The sequence below is a fragment of the Lipotes vexillifer genome, unplaced genomic scaffold, assembly GCF_000442215.2.
Source record: "Lipotes vexillifer unplaced genomic scaffold, Lipotes_vexillifer_v1.1 scaffold234, whole genome shotgun sequence".
Taxonomy (NCBI): Eukaryota; Metazoa; Chordata; class Mammalia; order Artiodactyla; family Lipotidae; genus Lipotes; species Lipotes vexillifer.
The window spans coordinates 286,397-292,035 of record NW_006782612.1 but is presented as its reverse complement, the minus strand read 5'-3'; positions in this window follow the sequence as shown (position 1 = coordinate 292,035).

Genomic DNA, 5,639 nt, shown 5'->3' with positions numbered 1-5,639 from the left:
TATTATAAGGCTCTGTGGTGAAATGTCAGGGTACAGAAAACTTTTAAGAGTACTGTCTACAGGTGTTATTTAAGCAGATAGATTACGTTAAACTCTGCAAATCAGTTCACTTAACATGAGCGCCACCACTTTCTATTGCCTTCCTGTATGATAGAAGCCAGAAGAAAAGCAAACCTACATTTTCCAGACTCTCTTGCAGCAGGGGACCCATATGTGACCTAGTTTTCACCAAGCCGGCATATTGCTTGTGTAAAACATAGAAGAAATTCACAATTCGAGGTGGTAATTTCTGGCCAATCTGTGGGTGGAGAGGCCGATTATTCTGCAGTAACTGTGGCAGAGGTTCTGTGGTCTAGATGCAGATTAGAGAATAATCCCAAAGTGCCAGTGAGAAGGTGTGGTGACAATAGAGGTTTTGCAAGAACAGTTTTATAGAATAGCTTGCATTTCTCATCTGGTGCCATTGTTTCCTGTGGGGTAACATCCAAGATAAGGATTTAACTCACTTCACCACTTCTCTCTTCTCTCCCTTTACTCCTTCCAAAATTTTCTAGTTAAGTTACATTTCACTTTTCTTTTGGTATCTTCACACCTTAAATAATATACAGAAAGCTTTACTTTTATTGGTTTAATTAAATTTATTTTGACTTCCTTTACCCCACCCCACCCCCAGTTAACCTCTACTCCTCTTTCCTCCAACTTTATTCCCCTGTACTCCCAGTAAAAAAATGTTTGGGTGTAAAAAAAAAAAAAAAAAAAAAAAAAAGGGGGCGCTATTAGTAATTACACTGAACAATAGGTATAATCAAATAAACTTTTGGCCATGTCATGTAAATAGAGTTATATTCCTGCCAGATCTCTCCACTTGGAAAATAAAATTTTCTATGAAAAATGTAATATCAAAATTGAATTGTATAATTTTCTCTCAAAAAGTTAAGAAAAATATTGAAAGGAAGTGGACAAAAATGTTAGGATTATTTATTTCCAGATAGTGAGCAATGGGCAGTTTATTTTTCTTTTAAAAAAAATTTAACTGAAGTATAGTTGATTTACAATGTTGTGTTAATTTGTGCTGTACAGCAAAGTGACTCAGTTAATATATACGTGTGTGTATATATATATACATAAAAGAATATATATACTTTTCCATTATGGTTTATCACAGGACATTGAATATAATTCCCTGTGATACACAGTAGGACTTTGTTGTATATCCATCCTATTAATACTGCTTTGCATCTGCTAGTCCCAAACTCCCCCCAGCCCTTCCCTCCCCCACGCCCTCTCCTCCTTCGCAACCATAAGTCTGTTCTCTATGTCTGTGAGTCTGTTTCTGTTTCATAGATATGTTCATTTGTGTCGTACTTTATATTCCACATATAAGTGATATCATATGGTATTTGTCTATCTCTGTCTGACTTTGGTTAGTATGATAATCTCTAGGTCCACTATGTTGCTGCAAATGGCATTATTTCATTCTTTTTTATGGCTGAGTAATATTTCATTTTATATATAAATATATATATTTATACCACACCTTCTTTATCCATTCATTGGACACTTAGGTTGTTTCCATGTCTTGACTATTGTAGATAGTGCTGCTGTGAACATAGGGGTGCATGAATTCTGAGTATATGCCCAGGAGTGGGATTGCTGTATCATACGGTAACTCTATTTTTAGTTTTCTGAAGACGCTCCATACTGTTTTCTGTAATGGCTGTACCAATTTATATTCCCATAAACAGTGTAAGAAGGTTCCCTTTTCTCCATACTCTCTCCAATATTTATTTTTTGTAGACTTTTAAAAAATTTTTATTTTATATTGGAGTAGAGTTGCTTAACAGTGTTGTGATAGTTTCAGGTGTACAACAAAGTGATTCAGTTATACATATACACATATCTATTCTTTTTAAAACTGTTTTCCCATTTAGGTTGTTACATAATATTGAGCAGAGTTCCCTGTGCTATACAGTAGGTCCTTGTTGGTTATCTATTTTAAATATAGCAGTGTGTATGACGTGTCAATCCCAAACTCCCTAACTATCCCTTCCCCCCACCCTTCCCCTCTGGTAACCATAAGTTCATTCTCTAAGTCTGTGAGTCTATTTCTGTTTTGTAAATAAGTTCATTTGTATCATTTCTTTTTAGATGCCTCGTATTAGTTATACGGTATTTCTCTTTCTCTGACTTACTTCACTCAGTATGACAATCTCTAGGTCCATCCTCGTTGCTGCAAATGGTGTTATTTCATTATTTTAAATGGCTGAGTAATATTCCATTGTATATATGTACCACATCTTATTTATCCACTCCTCTGTCAATGGGTGCTTCCACATCTTGGCTGTTGTAAACAGTGCTGCAATGAACATTGGGGTGCATGTATCCCTTCGGACCATGTTTTTCTCTGGATATATGCCCAGAAGTGGGATTGCAAGATCATATGGTAGTTCTATTTTTAGTTTTCTAAGGAATCCCATACTGTTCTCCATAGTGGCTGTACCAATTTACATTCCCACCAACAGTATTAGGAGGGTTCCCTTCTCTCCACACCCTCTCCAGTATTTATTGTTTTTGTGGATTTTTTTTTTTTTTTTTGCGGTGCGCGGGCCTCTCACTGTTGTGGCCTCTCCCGTTGCGGAGTGCAGGCTCCGGACGTGCAGGCTCAGCGGCCGTGGCTCACGGGCCCAGCCGCTCTGCGGCATGTGGGATCCTCCCGAACCAGGACACGAACCCGTGTCCCCTGCATCGGCAGGCGGACTCTTCAACCACTGTGCCACCAGGGAAGCCCTGTTTGTGGATTTTTTGATGAGAACTCTTTTGACTGGTGTGAAGTGATTTCACATTGTAGTTTTGAGTTTGTAGACTTTTTAATGATGGCCATTCTGACTGGTGTGAGGTGGTACTCATTGTAGTTTTGATTTGAATTTCTTTAATAATTAGCAATAAAGAGCATCTTTTCATATGCCTATTGGCCATCTGTATGTCTTCTTTGCAGAAATGTCTATTTAGGTCTTCTGCCAATTTTTCGAATGGATTGTCTATTTTTTTTATAGTGAGTTGTATGAGCTGTTGGTATATTTTGGAAATTAAGCCCTTGGTTGCATCATTTGTAAATACCTTCTCCCAGTCTTTCTCCGTTCTGTTGTCTTTTCATTTTGTTTACGGTTTCCTTTGCTGTGCAAAAGTAATGGGCAATTTTTATTTCTTGTTTTTCTGTTTTTTCTGCTCTCCTAATTTTCTCCAGTATGCATAAGTTATTTTTAAACTAGGAAACAAAAGTTCCTGAAAACATTTTAAAAAGTAAAACCTTCCTTATAACCCATCTAAATAAACAAAATTTTAACTGTTTAGAAAACTTTGTTCAGAAACCAAATATTTTCCCTAGCAACCCCTCACAGATTTAAAAAAAATAGCTAACAGGTCATTTATTTTTGAACAAGTTGAAGGCGGAGTCAAAACACATTGCCACTAGTTAAGAGGGTGTGGCAGGCAGTGAAAGGAAAAGAAGCACAGGAATTTTTGAAGGAAATTTTGAACTCTCAGAACACTGCTGCTCAAGTGTGGTCTGCAGACTGGCAGCTTCAGTGCTCACTGAATCTTGTTAGAATATCAAATTCGGGAGCCCTACCATAGACACTGATTTCAACTCTCTGCAGGTGGGGCCCAGAAATCTGTGCACCAGTAAGTCCTCTAGGTGATTCTGAGGCATGCTAAAGTCTGAGAAGCACTGCTCCAGAGTTTAAAAAAAATGAACACAGGGCAACTCATGGATTCTATGCCATGCTAAGTTGTCATTTGCATGCAAAGGTAACAGACAACCATCTCTTGTACGTATAGACCCAGAAAATAAATTTGTCATGATTATTTGAAAGAGGGAGAATTGAATGAAGAAAGTCACTTTCACAGTTGAGAGCTGATAAGGGGAAATGAGACATTTCAAGATGAGCAATAGCAAGAAACAACAGCAGGGCTCTCTGCTGGCAGAACAAAGGAAACCAGAGGCCAGAGTTACCGGAAGGAAATTAATCTTGGCAGACCTGTCTGGCAGGAATGGAGATACAGTACCCCCATCACCACCCAAAATCCTCAGTTTCACTTTCCACAGTTTCATTTACCTGCAGTCAACTGCAGTCTGAAAATAATGAAAGAGAAGTTTCAATTTGTGAATTGTTTTATTTTTATTTAATAGAAGTAGAGTTGATTAACAATATTGTGTTAGTTTCAGATTACAGCAAAGTGATTCTGATTTTATATATATATATATTTAATATATATAAATATAAATGTTTATATTTATATATAAATATAAAATATATAAATATGTATTCTATATATTTTATATTACATATATTTTATATATAGTCAAATATATATTCATATATTTTTATATATATATGAATTCTTTTTCAGATTCTTTTCCATTATAGGCTATTACAAGATATTGCATTTAGTTCCTTGTGCTATACAGTAGGTCCTTGTTTATTTTTTATATAGTACTATATATCTGTTAATCCCAAGCTCTTAGTTTATCCCCCCCTTTCCTCTTTGGTAACCAGTTTGTTTTCTATGTCTGTGAATCTGTTTCTGGTTTCTAAGTTCATTTCTATAATTTTTTTAGATTCCACATAGAAGTGATATAATAAGATATTTGTGTTTCTCTGTTTGACTTACTTCACTTAGTATAATAATCTCTAGGTCCATCCATTTTGCTGCAAATGACATTATTTCATTCTTTTTTATGGCTGAGTAATATTCCATTGTATGTATATATACCACATCTTCTTTATCCATTTATCTGTTGATGGACATTTCAGTTGCTTCCATGTCTTGGCTATTGTAAAAAGTGCTGCTATGAACATTGGGGTGCATGTATCTTTTTGAATTGCAGTTTTCATCTTTTCTGAATATATGCCCACAAGCGATTGCTGAATCCTATTATAACTCTATTTTTAGTTTAAGTAACCTCCATACTGTTCTCCATAGGGGTTGTACCAATTTACATTCGCATCAACAGTGTAGGAGGGTTCCCTTTTTTCCACACCCTCTCCAGAATTTATTATTTGTAGACTTTTTTAAAAATTAATTTATTTTTGGCTGCGTTGGGTCTTTGTTGCACGCAGGCTTTCTCTAGTTGTGGTGAGAGAAGGCTACTCTTCCTTGGGGTGTGTGAGCTTCTCATTGTGGTGGCTTCTCTTGTTGTGGAGAATGGGCCCTAGGTGCGCGGGCTTCAGTAGTCGTGGCATGTGGGCTCAGTATTTGTGGCTCACAGGCTCTAGAACGCAGGCTCAGTACTTGTGGCACATGGGTTTTCGTTGCTCTGCGGCATGTGGGATCTTCCCAGACTAGGGCTCGAACCTGTGTCCCCTGCATTGGCAGGCAGATCCTTAACCAGTGTGCCACCAAGGAAGTCCCTCTTAGACTTTTTGATGATGACCATTCTGACCAGTGAGGTGATACCTCATTGTAGTTTTGATTTGCATTTCTCTAATAATTAGTGATGTTGACCATCTTTTCATGGGCCTGTTAGCCATCTGTATGTCTTCTTTGGAGAAATATCTGTTTCCACCCACTTTTTCAGTGGATTGTTTGGTTTTTTTTTTTTTTTTTTTTTTTTTTTCGGTATGTGGGGCTCCCCCTTT